This window comes from Callospermophilus lateralis, chromosome 7, assembly GCF_048772815.1.
Source record: "Callospermophilus lateralis isolate mCalLat2 chromosome 7, mCalLat2.hap1, whole genome shotgun sequence".
NCBI lineage: Eukaryota > Metazoa > Chordata > Mammalia > Rodentia > Sciuridae > Callospermophilus > Callospermophilus lateralis.
In genome coordinates this window covers 56,758,491-56,771,742 of record NC_135311.1, presented here as the reverse complement: position 1 = coordinate 56,771,742, position 13,252 = coordinate 56,758,491, and the positions used below count along the sequence as shown (strand labels likewise).

The following is a 13,252-nucleotide window of genomic DNA, read 5'->3' as shown; positions in this document are numbered from 1 at the left end:
GAATGATAGTGTTTTAGTCATATAGAATGATAGTGCCTCAGTGGTATTGTCTTTAAATTCTGTGTTTTTGAAGTTATGCATAAAATAAGTATTATAATTTTAAATTTAAAATATTTTTCTCTATAAAATGATTCATGTAAATGCATCTTTAATGTATAGTATTGTTCTCAACAAATAGGGGCAGTAGGGAAAAATGAGCTTTATTTTGGAGCAAACCTGGTGCAACTCATAAAATGCTTCTGAATGCAAGTGCCTAAAAAATCTTGATTGGGTATGAATATATTTTTTCCCACATAATGTTCTAGTGCATCTTTGACCACTTGTGTTGTTATAGCATGTGTGGAAGCATTGGCAATTCACTTAACTTTTTTAATATTTACATAGTGGCTTAAAAGCTTGCGAATCTGTGTTTACTAGAATTCTACTTGTCAATTTTTACATATGGTAATTAATACAATTGTAGAAAGAAAATGCACTTCAATACTAACAAGTTTGAGACATTGGCAGAGACAACACAGACGAGCAGAGTTGAGGTATCTTGAGTGTAAGAGACCTGTAACCTCACTTCTCTCACCTGCGGCCTGTTGCTGGACTGCCTGTGACTTCTGGCTGTCTGCTGACAAGAGCAAGTGGCCAACAGCTAGGGCAAGATGAAGCTCTCTCTGGTGGCTGCGGTTCTGCTGCTGCTCTGCGCAGCACGGCTGAGGAGGATGACAAGAACAGGACATGGGTACCGTGGTCGGCATCGACCTGGGGACCACTTACTCCTGCTTCAGGGTGTTCAAGAATGGCCACTGGAGATCATCTCCAATGATTAGGGCATGTGCATCAGGCCGTATTATGTGGACTTCACCCCTGAAGAAGAACATCTGATCCTCGATACAGTCATGAATCAGATCACCTCGAATCCTGAGAACACGGTCTTCGACACCCAGCGGCTCATTGGCAGCACCGGGAATGACCCTTCTGTGTAGGAAGACATCAAGTTCTTGCCTTTTAAAGTGTTTGAAGAGAAACATAAACATAAACCATACATTCAGATTGATATTGGTGGTGGGCAAACTAAGACATTTGCTCCAGAAGAAATCTCTGCTATGATTCTCACTAAAATGAAAGAGTCTGCTGAGGCTTATTTGGGAAAGAAGGTTACCTATGCAGTTGTTACTGTACCAGCCTCTTTTAATGATGCCACTGGCAAGCAACCAAAGATACTGGAACTATTGCTGGCATGAATATTATGAGGATCATCAATGAGCCTACAGCAGCTGCTATTGCTTATGGTCTGGATAAGAGGGAGGGAGAGAAGAACATTTTGATGTTTGATCTGGGTGGTGGAACCTTCTATGTGTCTCTTCTCCCCATTGACAAATTGATGTCTTCGAAGTCATGGCCACCAATAGAGATACTCATCCGGGTGGAGAAGACTTTGACCAGCGTGTTATGGAACATTTCATGAGGCTGTACAAAAAGAAGACTGGCAACGATGTTAGGAAAGAAAACAGAGCTGTGCAGAAACTCCAGCATGAAGTAGAAAAGGCCTACTGGGCCCTGTCTGCTCAACATTAAGCAAGATTTAAAATCAAGTCCTTCTATGAAGGAGAAGACTTTTCTGAAACCCTGACTCAGGAAAAATTTGAAGAGAAAACATGGACCTGTTCTGGTCTACCATGAAGCCTGTTCAGAAAGTAATGGAGGATTCGGACTTGAAGAAGTCTGATATTGATGAGATTGTTCTTGTTGGTGGCTCTACTCAAATTGCAAAGATTCAACAACTTATTAAAGAGTTCAACAATGGCAAAGATCCATCCTGTGGCATAAACCCAGATGAGGCTGTAGCATATGGTGACACTGTCCAGGCTGGTGTACTCTCTGATGATCAAGATACAGGTGACCTAGTACTGCTTGATGTATGTCCCCTGACACTTGGTTTTGAAACTGTGGGAGGTGTCATGTCCAAACGGATACCAAGGAACACTGTGGTACCCACCAAGAAGTCTCAGATCTTTTCTACAGCTTCTGATAATCAACCTACTGTTGCAATCAAGGTCTATGAAGGTAAAGGACCCCTGAAAAGAGACAACCACCTTCTGGGTACGTTTGATCTCACTGGAATTCCTCCTGTGGGGTCCTCCAGATTGAAGTCACTTTTGAGATTGATGTGAATGTTATTTTTTGGGGCGACAGCTGAAGACAAAGGTAAAGAGAACAAAAATAAGATTACAATTACCAATGACCAAAATTGCCTGCACCTGAAGAAATTGAAAAGATGGTTAATGATGTTGAGAAGTTTGCTGAGAAAGACAAAAGACGCAAGGAGTGACTTGATACTAGGAATGACTTGGAAAGCTATGCCTACTCTCTAAATTATCAGATTGGAGATAAAGAAAAGTTGGGAGGCAAACTTTCCTCTGAAAATAAGGAGACCATGGAAAAAGCTGTAGAGGAAAAGATTGAATGGCTGGAAAGCCACCAAGAAGCTGACATTGAAGACTTCAAAACTAAAAAGGAACTAGAAGAAATTGTTCAGCCAATTATCAGCAAATTCTATGGAAGTGTAGGCCCTCCCCCAACTGGTGAAGAGGATACAGCAGAAAGAGATGAGTTGAAGACATTGATCTGCTAGTGCTGTAATATTGTAAATACTGGACTCAGAACTTTCCTTAGTAGAAAACCAAGAGAACTTAAGTCTCGAATGTAATTGGAATCTTCACCTCAGAGTGGAGTTGAAAATGCTATAGCCCAAGTGGCTGTTTACTGCTTTCCATTAGCAGTTGCTCACATGTTTTGGGGAAGAGAGAGAGGAGGAATTGGATATCTTAAAAAACTGGATATAAAAATGTGGGTCAGGATGTGTGTTCACCTCAGAAATGTTCTATTTAATGATTGGGTCATGCACATCTGGTGTAGGAACTTTTTTCTACCATAAGTGACGCCAATAAATGTTTGTTATTTAAAAAAAAAAAATACTAAAAGTTTGGAACTGTCATAAAATAAAAATTTGTACAGATAAAACTAAGGGATAAATCACTATCAGAAGCATTATAACCATCTAAAGTCAAATAACTAAACTATATAATTTAAATTATAATATATTTATATATTATATATTATGTATTATATATTATATACTACATATTATAGATTTACATATATCTATATGATATAAGTTGTTTATATATAAGTATAATGTAATCCATGTTTTATATATCATATTAATATTAATTATACTAATATAATAATTGTATTATTATCTTATTAATAATAGCAATTATATTATTATATGATTACATTACAATGATATGCAATATAATATAAATTAATATAAATCTAAATATATTATATGATATATAATAAATATGTTATATATAATAAAATAATATTTATATATTTAATTTATATATTATTTTATTATATGTGTATATAATATATATGTATTTCATAAATTATATATAATTTATATTAAATACATATGAATCAAACATTTTGATATGTAATATTTTATATAAGTATGTACATTATATAAATTATATATAATATATTATGAATATATAATATATTTATATATTAATATACATAAAATATATATATATATTTTATATATTTTTATTATATGTATATATGATAAAATAAATGTATTATATATAATACAAATTAGAAGGTTATATAAATATATTGTATTTAATTTATATTATATATGTATTATATAACATGTAATATATTTATATAATATTATAATTTAAATTATACAGATAAATTATGTCTTTTTTGACCTTAGATGATTTTAATACATTTGATAGTTTTTAACCCCTTAGCTCTATCTGTATAAATTTTTATTTTATGACATTTTTAACCTTTTTTGTATTTTTTATAATGGTCTTAAAAAATGCGTGCTTCAGATATTTTTAATTTCACACATTTTTTCCTGACATTATGAGGGTTTGGTTAAAACCATTCCTTTGGATGTATGCCTGCAATCCCAGTAGCTTGGGAGGCTGAGACAGGTGGGATCTCAAGTAGAAAGTCAGCCTTAACAATGACAAAACTCTTAGCAACCTGTCTTTAAATAAAATTCATAAAAAGAGTGAGGATGCAGCTCAATGATTGAGTGTCCCTTAGTTCAATTTCCAGTACCCCCCAAAAAAATCCTTTGTATGAAATGTTTTGACTTATAAATCACTTTACATACTTTTTCTACCTGGACTATCAACTAGTGAAAACGTATATGTCATTAGAATTGAGCAATAATTTATTTAAGTTCATTTTGAGAGTATAGTAAGTCACATTGTTTGCAATTTGAGAGATGTAGATGACTGAATGTGTTTCACTTATAAAATACCCAGTTTTTATAAACTAGTCCATTCCTGTTATTTTCTGGGTTTCATCATCTTGCCTAAAATATGATGTAAAAGGGACAAAAATAAAATAGCATTCTTGGTATGTGTGAACTATATTGTGAGTCAATGTTTTTGTATGATCATATTATACTTGATAAAAATTATATGTACAGGTTTATACACACATTATTGTATGTGAATTATTTCAAGTACAATAAGTTATTGTGGCTTCTCTGAAATTGTTGCCTCTTGGAGTATGATACTTTAAGATTATTAACTATTGACTCAGTGGTCAACACATGGGCTCACCACTTGACTATAATATGAAATGTGTTTTAGGGCATGTAATCTTATAGTTCTCCATCACATTAAGGACTAAGGAGAAATGAACAAATGGCCTTTTTAATGCTAAAGCCAGTTTTTAGCCTTCTTTATACAAAGTACAAGAATCATATTGGTTTGAAAACTTAAAAATAAAATCAGAGTTAACATTTATTGAGCTTTGTGTATTTAGACTTTACCAAGTTGAAATTTCACAGCAACCTCTAATGGGTAAGTAAGCATTTTATAATTCCTGTGTTACAGATGAGGAAACTGAGGCTTAGCTAAGTGACATTCTTTTAGTTTTCAGAGATGCAGCCAGCAGAATTGAATCTCAAATACAGGGTTGTGAAATTTTGATTAGTGCTTCTTTTTTTGGGTACCAGAGAGCCACATCCACAACCCTATTTTGTTTTTTATTTAGAGTAGGGTCTCACTGAATTTCTTAGCACCTTGCTTTTGCTTTTGCTGAGGCTGGCTTTGAACTTGCAATTTTCCTGCCTCAGCCTCCCAGTGGGATTACAGGCATGAGCCACTGTGCCTGGCTGGTTAGTGCTCTTAATGAATGTGATTACTAAATAATAGCAGGAAACACTGAACATTAGAAAATGCATCTTTCGATGTTTTTATTGTAAAATACACTTACAATTTGCCATTTAGGCCATTTTGAAGTGTACAGTTAAGTAACACTAAGTATATTCACATTGTCCAAGGTGGCGTGTATTGCTGCGTCATCAGTTGACAGAAAGCAGAAGGGGGGAAAGGGATGTGAATGATGTGTGAAGCCTCTTATATAAGGGCATTCATTCTGTTAAAAAATATAGAGCTCCATGACCTAATCACACGTTTTGACTTATAAATCACATTACATACTTTTTCTACCTGTACTATCAACCAGTGAAAACGTATATGTCATTAGAATTGAGAAATAATTTATTTAAGTTGATTTTGAGAGCATAGTAAGTCTCATTTTCCCTTTTGCTGCTGTCACAATAGTGATTGTCACAACATATACACTTGGGAAGAACATATTCAGACCATAGCAACCATGTTTAATACACTGTAAAGACAAATCCTTCTGGGGAAAGAATGTTGGTTTAAATCATGTGGAAAGTCCTTTCTAACTCTGAACCTAAGACTGTAGGGTAAATAGACCTTGATTCTAGTGGGCTGTTTCCAAATATGTGTCCATACATGGCAGTGCCCTGTGCTGATGCAGCTTGCATCCTGAGGTTTGAGCTACCAGCCAGGGATCACTGCACTGTGGCCCTGGTTCCCATCTCCATCTTGCTACTAACATGAACTGATGTCACTATTGGATTGTAGGATGCTGGGAGCCATCAGCCAAGTAGGTATGACAATTTCCTTGCCAGCTACTCCCATGCTGTCTAGTGGAAGGACTTCTGAAAGGTGACCTTGCTCAAGGACCAGGGCGGATCCGTGTTTAGGGTGTCCCTGGTTTAGCATAATAGGAGATTAGGGTGTTACCCCTTTAGAATAGGGCGTATCCTGCTGCCTGAGGTCCTCTTGAGTTCTTAGGGTCAGACAGTATATATTTGGGAGACAGAAGCCCAGGTGTGGTGGATTTGGGCAGAGAACGTGGATTTCCCCAGAACGCGTTTGTAGACGGCCGGTGTGAGTTCGGGAATAAAGAATTGCTGTTTGAATCCACAAGCTGTGTGGAGACTCGTGATTTATGCCCAGCCAGAGACTGCGGCATTTGGTGGCCTGTACGGGGAACGCCTGAAGATTGGGGGTAAGTGAAATTGCTCGCCCCTGAGGGAAGGCAAGAGAATGGGTGACCTTTTCAAAAAACAATGTGTTCTTCTTTTGATTTATTTTGTTTTTCTTTGAAGCTGCCTATCCCTAGAAATTTCTCAGGCAAACTGGAAAAAATGGTTGACTAAAGGCTTGACGTTTGTTGGCCCTGAGGAAGAGAAAATTGATACAACGATTTTTTATTCCGTTTTTGCTTCATTCAGTTTCGGTTTTGTTTTGTGTTATCTTATTGGGTTGCGTTATCTTTATAGTAGATTAAAACAAACTGAAAAGATGTTAAGTAAATTGTTAGAGGTTCAGAACATGGAGAAAGACATTTTAGATCAAGCAAAAGAGAAGGTCTCTCGAGCTAGTCAGACAGAGGAAGAAAATTTAAAGGAAAAGGGGTTGTTAGGAAAAAGGCCACAACAGGAGGCTGTTACTAGCTCCGTTTTTTCACAAGAGGGTGTAATTCAACCAACAGCCCCACCGATAGAGACAGCTGAGTGGCCCTCAAACCCCGTAGTTGATAAATGGGATCCTGAGACAGGACCTCAAAGATTAGCATGCCCTGTACTTGAACAGGTAGGAGGGCAGCGAATTCACCATGCTTTAGATTTTAAAACAGTGAAGCAGTTAAAGGAGGCTGTAACAACCTATGGTCCCCAAGCTCCCTTCACGGTAAGCATGGTCGAGTCCATTACTAACTTGGACACGACACCAGCAGATTGGGCTAGCATGTGTAAATCTGTGCTAAATGGAGGACAATATTTGTTATGGAAGGTTGCCAATGAGGAATTTTGCGCAGAGACAGCTAGGCGAAATGCAGCAGCTGGTTACCCTCAAAGAAATCTAGAAATGTTGCTAGGGAAAGGACCTTATGAGGGTCAGCGGCAACAAATTGAATATGATCCTGCTACATATGCACAAATTGCTGCAGACGCAGTTAGGGGATGGAAGACTTTACAAGGACATGGAGATTTACAAGGTCAGCTATCTAAGGTAATACAGAGAGCTAATGAACCTTACGCTGACTTTGTAGATAGGCTAATTCAAACGGCTGCCAAAATTTTGGGGGATACGGAACAAGCAATGCCATTAATAAAACAACTGGCTTATGACCAAGCAAATCGTTGCTGCAGAGAGGTTATTAGACCATGGAGACATGAAGATTTAAACACATATATTAAATTATGTAGAGATATTAATGAACAAGGGCAAGTCTTGGCAGCTGCAGTACAACAGGCTTTAGATGCCAGGCCAAAAACATGCTATGATTGTGAACAAACAGGACATTTTAAAAGGAGTTGCCCCATAGGAGGAGGTTTTAACAAAACTAGGTATCAAAGAAATAGAATACCGGGTATTTGCCCACGATGCCGCAGAGGGAGACATTGGGCTAATAAATGCCGTTCTCAAACCACCATAGAGGGTACTCCCTTATCAAAAAATGGACAAGGACCAGGTATTTACCCATGATATCGTGGAGAAGGGCATCAAGCTCCATTGCCAAAAAACGGACAAGGGGGCCCAATGCTCCGGGGCCCACAACCACAAATATACGGGGCAGTGGAGGAACCCAGCAACACCATCAAGGTAGTGCCCAGGACACATTGTCCATTAAATCCCTCATCAGACAAACCCGAGGGAGCGCAGGGTTGGACATCTGCGCCTCTGCCAGAGCAGTACTAACTCCAGAGATGGGAGTTCAAATCATTCCCTCAGGAATAAAAGGACCTCTTCCCCAAGGGACAGTAGGCTTATTATTGGGACGTAGTTCATCTACATTAAAAAGACTTATGATAAGTCCTGGGGTAATTGATCCTGATTATGTAGGTGAGATAAAAATTATAGCTAGTTCTCCAAGAGGTATATCAGTAATTTCACCTGGAGATAGAATAGCACAGTTGTTAATAATACCCAGCCTACATAATAAATTTCCTAGTCATAGTGTAGAAAGAGGTTCCAGGGGATTAGGCTCCACAGGTGTAGATTGGGCTATGCTGTCTTTAAATTTAGATTCTCGCCCAATGTTAAAACTAAATATTCAAGGACACGACTTTAATGGGCTACTGGACACAGGTGCAGACCTTAGCATCATATCTAGTCAAGAATGGCCAAAACATTGGCCATTACAACAAGCCACTCAAACGCTTCGAGGCCTAGGAGTGGCTACTAATCCCCATAGAAGTGCAATGGTATTAGATTGGAAGGATCCTGAAGGATGTGAGGAAACTATACAGCCATATGTATTGGATCATCTTCCTATAAATTTATGGGGACGAGATGTCCTAGATCAATTAGGTTTGACGTTAACAAATAACATCAATCCTAATGCGCCCACTACTAGGGCTAGACAAGGTTTTAGGAAAGAAAAAAGATTAGGAAAACAAGGACAAGGTATAGCAGCACCAATTCAAATAGATCAAGGAACAGTCAGACATGGGTTGGATTTTCAGAAAGGGCCACTGAGACAATCAAAATTACATGGAAATCAGAAAGACCAGTGTGGGTTCCTCAGTGGCCCCTGACTAAAGAAAAGATACAAGTAGCCCATGATCTGGTCAAACAACAATTAGCGGAAGGACATATACAACCTTCCATATCTCCCCATAATACTCCCATTTTTGTCATTAAAAAGAAATCTGGTAAATGGAGATTATTGCAAGATTTAAGAGCACTTAATAATGAGATGGTTATTATGGGACCTGCTCAATCAGGGATTCCTCAATTGTCTGCTTTGCCAAAAACCTGGCATGTTTTAGCCATAGATATTAAAGATTGTTTTTTTTTTTTCAATTCCAATTCATCCCGAGGATAGTCCACGTTTTGCATTTACTATCCCTGCATTAAATCATGAAGGTCCTGATCAGAGATATGAATGGAAAGTACTCCCTCAAGGGATGGCTAACAGTCCAACTATGTGTCAAATATATGTTAACAAAGCAATCCAGCCACTTAGAAATCAAAATCCTGAACTACAAATATTTCACTATATGGATGATGTATTATTGGCACATAAAGATAAAAACATATTGCTGGAATGTTATGCCACACTTACAAACTTATTAAAAAATTATAATCTAGAGATAGCAATAGATAAAGTACAGTTAAATTTTCCAATTAATTATTTAGGAGTTCTATTATCCTCAACCATGGTCCGTCCACCAAAAATTCAAATACGAGTAGATCAACTCAAATCACTTAATGACTTTCAAAAGTTATTGGGAGACATAAATTGGATAAGGCCTTATCTAGGCATACCAACAGGAGAGTTGGGACCTTTATTTGATATTCTAAAAGGTCCATCAGATCCAAACTCACCTCGCATGTTAACTCCTAAAGCAAGAAAGGCATTGAAAATTATTGAAACATATATGGAAAATATACATTTGGATAGAATTGATATAAGTTTGCCTTTATTATTTATTGTACTACCAACAAAAAATATTCCTACAGGAGTATTTTGGCAAGAAGGTCCATTACTGTGGATACATTTATCTTATTCTCCTAACACTATTCTTACTAGGTATCCTGAGGCTGTAGGACAATTAATACTCAAAGGAATAAAAGCAGCGAAGGGAGTGTTTGGAATTTCTCCGAATAAAATTATTAGTCCATATACTATGGATCAAATTGATGAGTTAGCTAATGAGTTAAATACTTGGGCAATAATCATGTGTACATCTAATGTTTCATTTGATAATCACTTACCATCTAATCCTTTGTTGTCCTTTTGGCCTAAGCATCCTGTAGTTTTTCCAAAAATGACAAGAAAAACCCCTATCATGAATGCTCCAAATATATTCACTGATGGGTCAAATAATGGTACAGCAGCAGTAGTTACCCCTGATCAAACTTTTACATTTTGAGTACCCAAACAATCAGCTCAAAAGGTAGAGCTTAATGCAGTATTACAAGCCTTTTTAATGTTTAAAGATTCTGTATTTAATTTATTTTCTGATAGTCAGTATGTAGTTAATGCTATAGTATCTCTTGAAGATGCTGGTAGGATTTCCCCTTCCTCTAATGTTTTCTCTTTGTTTTCCACTATACAAAGTCTAATCTGGAACAGAAAAGATCCATTCTTTATAGGACATATTAGGGTACATACAGGATTGCCTGGAGCCCTTAGTTTGGGAAATGATTTAGCAGATAAAACTACACATGACATACATATTTTCTCTACACTAGAAGAAGCTACGAATTTTCATTAAAAATTCCATGTTAATGCTAATACTTTACAAAAGTGTTTTAAAATAACTAAGGAACAAGCCAGACATATAATAAAACAATGTCAAAATTGTGTGACCTTTTTACCACAAGTTAATCTTGGAGTCAATCCTAGAGGACTGATACCTAACCATATTTGGCAGATGGACGTCACACACTTGCCAGAATTTGGAAAATTAAAATATTTACATGTTACAGTTGATACTTCTTCCGGATTTTTGATGGGCTCCCTTCATGCCGGAGAAAAAAACTAAAGATGTTATAGCTCATTGCTTACAAAATTTTGCCACTGTGGGCGTTCCTAAACAGTTAAAAACCAATAATGGTCCTGGCTATCCCTCTACCTCTTTTAAACAATTCTGCTCATCATTTGGCATTACTCACATAACAGGAATTCCATACAATCCACAGGGACAAGGCATAGTTGAAAGAGCTCATCAAACTATTAAAACGTACTTATTAAAGCAAAAAGAGGGAATTGGAAAGGGGTATATATCCCCCAAAGATAAACTTAAAATAATGCTTTTTACTCTAAACTTTTAAAATTTGGATTCATCAGGACTTAGTGCTGTGGAAAGGCATATGTATCCAAAAAATGTGCATAAGCCTAAAGTTCTTTGCAAAGATATTCTAAGAGGACAATGGAAAGGTCCTGACCCAGTGATTGTCTGGAGTCGGGGCTCTGTTTGCGTGTTTCCACAGGGAGAACAGCAGCCGATTTGGATTCCAGAAAGACTAACTAAAACGATTTCTACAGATCGAAAAGAAGATGATTTGACTCAAATCCATAACAGCTGATATCCAGAACTCCAGCTTGGCCATTCTTACATCTGCAACAGTGATTAACCAGGATATTTTTTTCAATATCTATTTTATTATTGCATTTTTCCACATCATAAGGTTCTATTTTTATTTTTTTGAGCTCGTACAAACCTAGGTTAATGTTTTTTTTTTTTTTTTTTTTTTGATCAGTTTTATTTTTTGACTGTGGAGTTTTTAAACATTGCAATGGAGATTTCACCTAGGTAAAGCTACAAGACCTTTATTATTGTCTTATGTGTTGTACTCTTGTGTTTTGTGTTGTATGTCTGTGTGTGCGTATGTCCATATTTCATATATGAGGAGCGCTCATGAGAAAATGGATCCAAATTATTATTATTTTTTATTCACATGATTTAAATGGCCTAATTTAAATTAGGTAAACAGCTGTTAAGGATTGTTTTTAAAGGTGGTTAACAGATCTGCTTGTTTACTAATTTAAATCAGGTAAACAGCTGTTAAGGATTGTTTTTTAAGGAGGTTAACAGATCTGTTTGTTTACTTTCACCTTTCCTTTTCATTATATTTAATAATTCTTTTCTGGATAATGTCTTTTTAGCATCATTGCCAGAATTCCTATCTTCATCCCAATGAATATAAGTCAACAAGTATGCTCAATCAAGGAGTCAACTTACTTTGGGAGGCAACGGACTTTGGGAGGAGACGGACATATTGATAGATTCCTCCACTTTGAACCACTTGCAGAACTTGCCTGGACTATGTAACTACGTTTAGTGCAGCAAATTGTGGTAATGCTGGCATATCTTTGCCGATGGTGTCACCAGTGATGCAATTTTTATTTCCTTGCCAGCGCACCACATGTTAATTGTGGTAATGCTGACATATCTTTGCTGATGGTGTCACCAGTGATGCAATTTTTCCAAAGGAACTGTCAATTGGCTTGGTGTCGTGGCATTTCTGTATCCTCCTCCCTTCTGCTAGTGATGGTCTAAAATTTGGGGGCCAATGACTATATGCTGGACCAGTAGTCAGTGACGGGTATGATCCAATTGCAGTGGTATCAACCTAAGACAGGAGGCTGACGCCTAAAGGTCAGTTGCCTAAAGGTCAGTTTTCCAATGACGGGTAAGAACCATATGTTGAATTGGACAACCTACCAGGCACGGTCCTTAAGCCACATTAACCTCACTCCCCCACTAGCACCAAGGCCAAATTTGGGGGCCAACAGAGGTGAGGCAAAGAACCTCACCCCCCGACTGGTGCATAGACCTATCCACAAGTATGGCTGTATGCTGGACCGGTAGTCAGTGACAGGTATGATCCAGTTGCGGTGGTATCAACCTAAGACAGGAGGCTGACGCCTAAAGGTCAGTTTTCCAATGATGGGTAAGAACCATATGTTGAACTGGACAACCTACCAGGCATGGTCCTTAAGCCACATTACTTGTTGTTTAATTAATCAGAAGGGGGGAGATGCTGGGAGCCATCAGCCAAGTAAGTATGACAATTTCCTTGCCAGCTACTCCCATGCTGTCTAGTGGAAGGACTTCTGAAAGGTGACCTTGCTCAAGGACCAGGCGGATTCCTGTTTAGGGTGTCCCTGGTTTAGCATAATAGGAGATTAGGGTGTTCCCCCTTTAGAATAGGGCGGTTTAGCATAATAGGAGATTAGGGTGTTCCCCCTTTAGAATAGGGTGGTTTAGCATAATAGGAGATTAGGGTGTTCCCCCTTTAGAATAGGGCATATCCTGCTGCCTGAGGTCCTCTTGAGTTCTTAGGGTCAGAGAGTATATATTTGGGAGACAGAAGCCCAGGTGTGGTGGATT

General features: G+C 37.5%; 1 pseudogene; it reads left to right on the top strand.

Annotated features, from left to right (window-relative positions):
• Positions 1 to 821: 821 nt before the first annotated feature.
• LOC143404312 (endoplasmic reticulum chaperone BiP pseudogene) lies at positions 822 to 2,623 on the top strand (annotated as a pseudogene).
• Positions 2,624 to 13,252: the final 10,629 nt, after the last annotated feature.